Source organism: Cornus florida, unplaced genomic scaffold, assembly GCF_030987335.1.
Source record: "Cornus florida cultivar Cherokee Brave unplaced genomic scaffold, ASM3098733v1 CherokeeBrave_3.0.0_Hap2_Chr11, whole genome shotgun sequence".
NCBI lineage: Eukaryota > Viridiplantae > Streptophyta > Magnoliopsida > Cornales > Cornaceae > Cornus > Cornus florida.
In genome coordinates this window covers 51,587,563-51,598,336 of record NW_026775581.1, presented here as the reverse complement: position 1 = coordinate 51,598,336, position 10,774 = coordinate 51,587,563, and positions in this window count along the sequence as shown.

The following is a 10,774-nucleotide window of genomic DNA, read 5'->3' as shown; positions in this document are numbered from 1 at the left end:
ATTCTTTACAAATAGAATTCTTTCCTTTTTACAATTCTTTCCATGCCAAACTTTCTTTGCACAGAACTTGCCTTCTTTGTTGAATCCTTTGTCTAGCAGGACTGGTCCATCTTTAAATGAAGTTGGGCTGAATGTAGCTTGGTCTAGATGACTCAGCTAATGGGTTGGAAGTTCAACATTAGTGACCCTGGGCTGTTGACGTCTTTATCCGAGCTTGAACAGGACTGGATTCTTGTAACCCGTTAAGAAAATAAAAACAAAGCTTCAATTATAGCCACGTGGATGACCTTCATTGGAGGGGAATTTTTCCCTCCACAGCATTAAAAGAAAATACACTTCTCAGACTATCCTATTTGCAAAAATCAACAAACCAAAACCAGACCTATCGTACAATATTACAGGCTAAAAAAGATGATCATTAGTGTCATCTCCTCTGTAAGAAGTGTGGCACAAAGAAGTAAAAGTAATACATTGTCTCTGCAGATTTGCCAATGATTTATGGGTTAAGTGCAAAAAACCCCCCTCTACTATCAATATAGTGCATATCGGTTCCTGTGTGGTAAAAAATCCCCCTATATTATCAATTTGGTGCAAATAGGTCCCTGTGTGGTGTAAAATGATGATAATATCCTCACTTCAGTTGAATAAATTAATGATTATAAATACTAGCCATGTAAAATGACCCTTTTGTCCAAATTTGTGTAAAATTATGTTTGTTTGGTAGAAGGATAAAATAAACCTCAAATTGTATAAAATATGGATAACCTAAACCTGAATATAATTAAAACTAAAACCAAACATTCCCCAACCTCCATTACCACCACCCATCACCGCCTAGTGCAACCACAATCACCCTTTGTAACAAACTGATTGGAGCGTCAATTCAAATCCCAGACCCATTGTTCACTGCCACCGTGCCTTCACCTTCACCGAAATTACAGATCATTTCTTGCCGATGAGTTCAGCCGAAGTATTACACCGTTCGCTACCCTCATCATTGCTGCCTCTTGCTGTGTTGTCCCAAGAATATTTTGTCACTGCCTCTGCCGAAATCTTCTCTGGCCATCATCAACATCACCACCACCATACTTTCGCCGGAATCGTGACATCCTTACAGTCATCGTCATATCATTTTTGTTGGAGTAGTTGCTCGTTCAGTCCTCTTTGCTCGCCGATTCAGTCACGCCAATAATAGATGATGCATCGTTACTGCCTCTTGTTGCATCATTGTTGTAATATTCATTCTCTGGTCACTGGCGTTGAATTTTCTCTGGTTGTATGTTACAGAGCTTTTCGTTTCGGGTCTGTAATCATAATTAAACCCAGATTAAAAAAAAAAGAAAAGAAAAAAAAGGTCCCAATTGTCATCCCATTGTCCTTGGCTCTGTTGACAGTTACTTGGATCCTCCCCACTATGGCCATTGCCTCCTCCCACCTCCTCCCCACCACGGCCGCCGCCTCTTCCCCTAACATAATTTTAATTTTAATTTATGTGTCTATTGAATTGATTCTTAGCTTCCCTTCATCTCAAAGCTCTGTGCTATCAACTTCCTCAATGATACAGAACTCAGCTTTGCCCTTGGAGATTAAAGGTCAACAGGGTAAAACCCTTTCTACGCCGGAACCTTAGATGCTTTTAAGAAAGGGGTTGCAGAATCTTGTGACAGATCGGATTGAAAGGCATAAGGAATTAATATATATATATATATATATATATATATATATATATATATATATATTTTTTTTTTCTAACCCGAGAGAGAGTGGGGGAAGAGAGAGAAATGGGTATTGTGTGGTGGTGGGCAAAATGGGAATTAAAATGGTAAAATAGGGTTTTCAATTTTACTTTTTGTAAAAAGGTGATCAGAGGGGTTTATTTGCACATTTTTTGAATTTTGTGGACTAACATGCACATTTTTAAAAAATAGAAACTAGTTTTGCACAAAGTCTATATATCAGGGGTTTTTTTTGCACTTAACCCATGATTTATTTGTTTTCTTACAACACAAGAAGATTAAGGATAGATACTCTAGGCCTGCAGCCATTCCAAATCAGATTATACCATAGTACTTGATCTCTATGTTTTCTACACAAATTCCATGCTGTACGTTTTGAAGCTAAAATTTCCATCCCTCCATTACAGAGTATCCTCAATAGTGGGATTGAAATTTGTATGAATCTAGTTGATTATATCAATAGGCCATGAGTTTGGAGTGATCCAGCCATCAACCTGCCACAGAACATTGACTGTGTTATCATGTTAAAACATGTGATTAGTCTTCTCGAGCCAAATTTCTAATAAAGAGAAAGTCCATCAAACCAAGGGTCATAGTAAATACTATAAGCTGCACCATTATTGAGTTGATAAACCAATTTTGGAAGCATGATCTGTCTGACTGAAAGAATATCTCTCCAAATTGCAGAGTCATTGGGTTTTCCATTCACAATCCAAAAAATAAGCGTTCTTATTATATTTATCTCTGAACCACTTGACCCACAAAAATAGGGTTAAATTGGTGTAGAATTAATGATAGGTTAAAACCATCGTTTTCATAAAATTGGTAAATTTTTTGATATGTTTTAAGGTTATAAAATTGGTAACATATCGTGAATAAATTTTGGAAAGCCCTCCTTCTCTTTTCTTTCTCAAAGGTCTCTTTTTTTTCTCAAATCCAACACCTTTTCTGACTTCATCCGGCAAGCAGAAAGGGGGAATGGAACTGAGAAAAGCAAGTCGATCAAAAAAGATCAATGATAGCATTAGATCTTTAATCCTTAAATAGTCTTGAGAATAATTAAGTTTGTTTATTACTTGTCTGAGAACACTGGATCACAACCCAATCCAGCCGCTGCCGCCGGAGACACCTCCGTCTTCCTCTCTCACTACCCCTTATCTCACCACTGCCGCCGAAGACGCCTCTCCTTTGGTCGATAACCTTCTTCAAAACATGGCGTCTTCTTGCCTTCTTGCCTTCTTGCCTTAATCTTCAACAAATTCCCCTAATTCATTTCTAAATTTTTGAGGGTGTTGGCACCAAAAACTGGTAGCCATCTCAGCGATGACGTGGACCAATGAGAAATTGACAAGTGTTTATTATGTCTTAAGGGAAGTCGGCCAATAAAGAGACAAAAGGAGAAAATCTAGGCAACTATATTTCAGCCACTTTGTTGATAAGGTTGTTGCTAAATATATTTGTAGAGATTTGAATCAATTCAAATATGTCATCAATTCAAAAGAGAAGACTTAAGAGATTTAGTTACAATAAATAACTAAATCCCAATGAAGTAGGAATTTCAACAAGAAAGGAATAGCCGTATAAGTTCAAAAGTTACAAATGGCCATTAGGCCATTTAAGGGAATGAAACGGGCTGCTAAACTTAAGGAGGGGAGTTGCTAAAAATTAGCAACTTTTCAGCAACTTTCTAGCAGCGTTTTAGCAATATTTCGGCAACTTACATGTGATTAAATCGAGGAAGGTTGTTTTTTATAGAGATTTCCTACTGAAACAAAACAAGAAAGGAAGCGGAATAACAATAGGATTTGACTGAGTTCAAATTGTGAAGAGAAAGAATCAAAGAAGGAGAGATTTTCTAGCAATAACTTAGGAAAATAAGTTAAGATAGAACTTCTATAAATAGAAGTATTGTATTCCATTCTAGGGGGTCCAGCACCACCACAAAACATGCATTTCAACTAAAAATGTTTTCAATTGACTCTACGTCATTTTCCTATCAATTTCTTTATTTCAATTTAATGGCAATTGATTAGATCATCGTCAACTATTTCGATTCAGCCATTTACTTTCTTTCAATTTCAATTATGCCAATTTTAATTACGCAATTTTAGTTAGGCTTTCAATTCAATGGCAATTGATTAAATTCTTGCCATTGAATCGTAGTGACAATTGATTAAATTCTTGTTATTACTTGGCTGATGGGAATTGATTAAATTCTTGCTATCACGTTTCAGTGGCGATCGATTAAATTCTTGCCATTGTGTTTGACTGTTGGCGATCGATTAAATTCTTGCCATTGTGTTTGGCTGATGGCGATTGATTAAGTTCTCGCCATTACGTTCGGCCGGCGATCGATTAAGTTCTTGCCACCTGTCTTCACTCGGCCATTCCATCCATTCAAACATTCATCAGCCGTTGCATTTCTTTAGACACTCTAAAAGTCATTGCTACAAACAAGGCATAAAAGAACCTTACTGGGAGTTCTTACTAGTCTCTCTCCCACACAATCGCCTGAGAGTCAGCCATCGGAAAAAGGGATAGGCTGGTGTTCAATTATATGTTTTGGGTATTTTGTACAAATACTCTGGCACGCCCGCGAAGAATCTATCGACCGGCGTAGGGAACAAAAACCGCGCGAACAGAGGGCTTTCCAAAATTTATTCACGATATGTTAATGTTTCAAAAAAATTTATTCTTCTTGTATTTTTCATAATTTTAGAAAAGAGAAGGAGGCTTTCCAAAATTCAAAGAGAAAGATTTGAACTGGTTTTTTGGTCATAATTTTTTTAATCCTATTCCATGTGGGAATGGAATGCCCATTTCATTGGTAAAAAAAATGAATGATTTTGGTGAAATGACCATTCTCTGAGAATGGTGGAGAATGATGATTCCATCTTTAATAACCCACACCAAACCCAAAAATGAAAAGAAAAATATTCCATTTAATTCCATTCACCCACACCAAACATGGCCTTATAATGTGATCTATTTGTTAAGCCTACTTTTTAATGTAAAACAATTAAGATCATTGATGACTTAACAATAAATATGGCAAAATATCCTGCCCTATAAGGTATTCGCCCCACCTTGTCTCGTTTAGAACGATTATGGGGGTGGTTAAATGGTTATGGAGGCGGAAATTGAGATTAAGATTGAAAATTCGCATGATTATAGGACGGGAATGAGAAAAGGTCGATCACCTCTCCTTGCCCCCTTAATAGTAATAAATTACAACTTTGTCTTTATACTTTATTTTATATTCAATAATAGGAGGTATATATTGAACAAATTCTAATTGATTTATTTCAATCACTAAATATTATTTTGTATTATTCTTATCTTAGAACTTTTACGTATTATTTTGTTATTCTTACAATAATATTAAGTTTAAAATTTCAATTGAGAAGTTAAATTTTATTTTCATTCGCATAAGAAAAAATAATTATTAAAATTACAAAAGTACTCTACAAAATCTGCCCTCGCCCTGCCTCACTGCCCCGTTTAATAAACTGTTTTGGGACGGAGATGAGGAGGCATTCCCCCCGCCCCCCGGCGCACCTCTCTCTCCCTATCTCAAACAAATGCACACCTCTCTCCCTATCTCAAACAAATGCACATGTTGCTTGCTACTCCATTTTTTAAGTTTGTGTCAATTGAAACTCGTCATGGGACTAGAATATTGTAAAATTCTAGTTAATTCACAAGTTAGTAATTTTAATTCAATTCAAATATTTGACCAAAAAACTAAAATTGAGTCTTCATCCACAAAAGATATACTAATAAACTTTTTAGAAAAAATAAAATCGATCATACATGTATCTAGTGCAAGTTATATTTTACATGAACAAATGAATAAATATAATAGAATCAACAAATAGTGAGATCACTATATTATATGATGGGTTGATCTATTATATATATATATACACACACACATATGATCAGTACTCTTTTACAGGGAGAGAGAAGCGTGCAAATAGTGGATTTGAAGTACGATCATAAATCACAAGTTAGTAATTTTAATTCAATTCAAATATTTGACCAAAAAACTAAAATTGAGTCTTTATCCACAAAAGATATACTAATAAACTTTTTAGAAAAAATAAAATCTATCATACGTGTATCTAGTGCAAGTTATATTTTACATGAACAAATGAATAAATATAATAGAATCAACAAAGAGTGAGATCACTATATTATATGATGGGTTGATCTATTATATATATATATATAATAGATCAACCCATCATATAATATAGTGATCTCACTCTTTGTTGATTCTATTATATTTATTCATTTGTTCATGTAAAATATAACTTGCACTAGATACACGTATGATAGATTTGAGATCACTATATTATATGATGGGTTGATCTATACACACACACATGATCAGTACTCTTTTACAGGGAGAGAGAGGCGTGCAAGTAGTGGATATGAAGTTTTTCAAGGTAATTAAGAGTTGATGTTGGAAGCTATATCCTTGTATCTATGATACATCTATATATATATATATATATATATATAAGCATTGTGGCGGTGATAATCAACCATATATTTGGAAGTTGGTCAACCTTCAAGAATAGCATTGGGTTTTACACGCGTGGATGATATTATTTATTAGAGAAATAACATTTGGGTTAAAGACCATAATACCCCTGCATTTCTTCCCTTCCATATCCATTTGGCTGGCTACCTATGCATTTATATATTTCAGTGACTCGAATGACAAGATTTTAGCTGATTTATATATATAAATATATACTTCCCTAAACGAAATTTCATTATTAAACCACCAAACCTTAGATATATATAAAAAAATAAAAATAAAAAAGAAAAATCAAAGAAGCACTGCCTATATTTTAAGTCCAAAATAAAATGATAGATGTAAATTCACGTCATCCTTTTATTATATAATTATAAATTAAAACAATCTTGGAATTAACTAGATTGATTATTGAAAAACAAATTTTTAAATTTTGATTCCTCAAAAAAAAAAAAAATTGTTTTCCTGTTGAGCTTTTATTTTGTGTGTTCATATACTAACAAGGGCAGTGAGGTAAATTCAGGAACGTGTTCAATGTGTATAGGAAAACTTTTATATTTTACATGAACAAATGGAAAACTGTGAGCGTAACGTAGCAACTAGTATTGAAAGCTGGCTAACAGAATCAACAAATAGTGATCACATCATGAAATTTTACAAAATCCATAAATACTAAGACATATTTATATATAAGATACATATAGAGTGAGATCTCTATATTATACATATAAGTTAGATATGATCAGTGCTTCTGGGGGGTCTTATGACAGTTCTCTTTGATCCATTGAAAGCCCAAAGAGGTGGCCTCCTTCACCTTCTTCACGCCATTTGAAGCCACCACTTTTGTCTTCCCAAAACCTTCTCCAACTTTCTTTCCATATTTGGAAGTCCCACTGCTCTTCTTGGAACCCTCAGGAACTGTTTCTGGGTAAGAACTGTTTCCTTCCATCTTAAAGAGAGAGAGAGAGAGAGGCGTGCAAGTGTTGGGATAGATGTTTTTCTATGTAATTATACATACATACACACAAATATATATATAAAAGCTTGTGGCGGTGACAATCAACCATGTATCTGGCTGTTGGTCAACCTTCAACAAATGACATGGGTATTTTACACGCGTGGATTATATTAGTTACTGTATTAAAGTTGAACATTTGGTTTAAAGACGATGCTACCCCTGCCTTTCTTCCATCCTTTGGCTGTCATTTTATTTTTATTAACTTTTTTTGGTGAGTAAATTCATTATACTTTGTTAAATTTACACCAATATTACTATTATTCACTTATATCTTTTTAGTACACAAATGATAAGATTTTAACGGGTTTGTATTTTTAAATCTCAAATATATGATAGGATATAAATTTATGTTAGCCTTTTATTTTATGATCATCATAAATATACGGGCTGCAGCCTGCATGCTCAAACAATTTTGATTCCTCAAAGAAATTTGTTTTCCTGTTTAGCTTTTATGTGTTCATATACTACAAGGGCAGTGAAGTAAATTCAGGAGCGTTTTCGATGTGTATTGGAAGACTTTAGTATGCCTTTGGATGAATCTTCTTGGGTTCACGCGGCTTCTAGAACTTTCAGGACGCAACTGTAAGTAATACTGTAGCCAAATGTGGGCATCTAATGTGTTAAAAATAAAAATAAAAAAAAATAAAAAATGTTTTGAGAAATGAAAATTAGATGCCACGTTTTTGTTTTTGTTTTGTTTTATTTTTATTTTTTTGTATAGAAGTCAAGAACCATAAATATGTAAATAAAATAAAATAAATATTGATAATGAAACAAAATTAGAGCCCCAAATCACAAGACCCCCTTTACTTTATTATACTTTCTTTAGTGCAGAAAACATTTACAATATTGCTTTTGTACAAGAGAATTGTGATCCATTTACTCAGCCTACTTCTCAAAATGAATTAATTAAGGTACTTGATGGCCTAACAAGTAACCAAGAATTCATTTTCAAAAGTATGTGTGGTCAACCTCTATTTTTTTAAAAAAAGTGCATGCTAGTCCCCATTTTTAAAAAAACATGCAAATACCCCCTCTAACCGGCCACTAACCACTTTTAGTGAAAAGTAAACTTTAAAACCCAATTTTGCCCTATCCCTCCCCATATTGCCCCTCACATTATGCATATAAAAAACCCCCTCCCTACCCTACTCCCCTCTCTCTCTCTTTCAAAGAAATGCACGTGTTGCTTGCTACTCTAAATCACACAATCCCCTTTACTTTATTATATTTTCTTTTTTTAAAGTAAATCAATTTATTAGAAAAAGAGAACTGTACAAGATAAGAGGACCCAACCGGAAGTTAGGATCCAACAAACAAAACATGGCAGGCTTACCCAACAAGCCAAACCCACCAAAAAATGACCTTTGCCAACCCAACATCTAATACAAAGGAATGGTGCTCTGGTTCACAACCAGAGTATCATTTATTTTAATTGAGGAAGAATTCGATCCATTGAGGACGAAGGAAGAAGGAAGGTCCCATTCTTTCAACATTCTAACTGCTGCTGTCGATGGTTTCCATCTCACTGCCGTTCCCCTTGATGGTGTCCAAAATGGTATTCACAACCTTGTTCGCATGGGAAGACTTCCTCTGAAACAATCTAGAGTTGCATTCCCTCCATAACGTATAAACACATGTTGCAAAACATAGCTTGCACAACCAATTTGCACAATCCTGTGAGCTGTCCTTCCAATGGTGAGATGACCAAGCTATTAGATCGTTCTAGCTAGAGTCCAAAATATGAAATCCACACTTTATCTGAATGTATTTCCAAATTGGTTTGGAGAATTCACAATCAAAGAGCACATGGGAGTATGATTCTTCCGAGGACCTACAAAATGAGCAGAAATTCGGCCAATGATAATGAAGCATTGAGTGATATCCATGGACCTGAAGTCTTTCATGAAGGGTAAGCCAAAGAATGAAATTGTGACTCAGAATGCATGGCTTGAACCAAACAAGGTGAGCCCAACCCACAACATCAGAAGAAGGTGAGATCGCTCTGAGAGTTTCACCTAAGGAAAATGTTTCATTTGTAGCAAACTTCTATGACACATAATCCTCCCTAAGGAATGAGATTGGGGCAATGCCGAAGTGTTTCCCAACTGTGGAAGAAGCATGGTAAGGGAAGATGGAAATAACCACGTTCCCTCAGAGATAAATGAGCCAACAGTGACAAGCTGCCCAGGAGTGAATATGCGAGTTGAGATGTCATGGACTCTATTAGCTAAAGAACTGAGCTCCATCTAGTTATCAAACCAGAAGTGTGTGGAGTTCCCATTGCTTATATGGTGTTTGATGAGTGGCCTAGCAAGACATTTGAGCTGCATCACATTTCTTCAGGTCCGCGAAGCCTGTTACAGTATGTCAATTGTCCACAAATTTTTATAACGACCCAACCCGTGTATCCAAAACACTAACCAGGTTTCTAAGACATACTTGTCGTTTCTAACCACAATGGATCATGAAAAAGTGGTAGCTTTGACTTCAGATTCATTCTGGGACCCTAGGGTTCATAAGGGTAAAATGGTCATTTAAAGTCATAATTATGAAATGTGACCGATACTAATGAAAAGAGGACTCAAAATCATACAATCTGGGCTCAAAAATGACAATATTCGGATTAGAAACGAAAAAAGTTATGACTGTTTCAATTTCGCGTGAACAAACATTCTATTATTATTAATTTCTTATTTTTTTAAAAAAAAAAATTCTCTAAATGTGGGAAAATCCGATCGATCGGATTGAAATCCGATTGAATGGATCGAGAGATGATTATTTGGTTATTGGGAATTTTTCTAAGTATAGGAAAATTCGATTGATCGGATAGAAATCCGATTGGTTAGACCGAGAAGTGACCTAGGAGACAATTTCAATTCCATGAACTCCGAAATAATTCCTCAACCCCCTTAGTCCCTCGGTGTAATACCCCAATATTTTAAAGGATTTATTAATTGAGATTAATTAATTTTATTTTATTTTGAAATGATTTGTTTGATTTATTGGGATTAATTGTTTTTATTTTATTTTTAAATGATTTGTTTTATTTAAATTAAGTTCTTACATTAATTGTCTTGTTTTAATTAAATTATATTTCGTGATTGATATGATGATTGTTGTATGTATGTTTGATTATTGATTGAATTATTAATGCGTTGATTTTATTGGTATGGTGTGACTTGATTGTAATTTTTTACTTTGTTTATGTGCTTCATGTAATTAGTTATTTTAATTTAAGTATTTATTTAATTATTTGATTTATTTAAATGAATTGATTTTGGTTTAAAGGAAGTTGGACCAAAGGATGTGGTGTTGGGCTTGAAGTAAGCCTTGTTGGATTAATTAATAAGAGCTCATGATTATAAAGATATTTAAATAATTATCTTTGCATAATTATATATATATATATATATATGTGTGTGTGTGTGTGTGTGTGTGTGTGTATGATTTAATTAGTTAAGGATTAGTTTG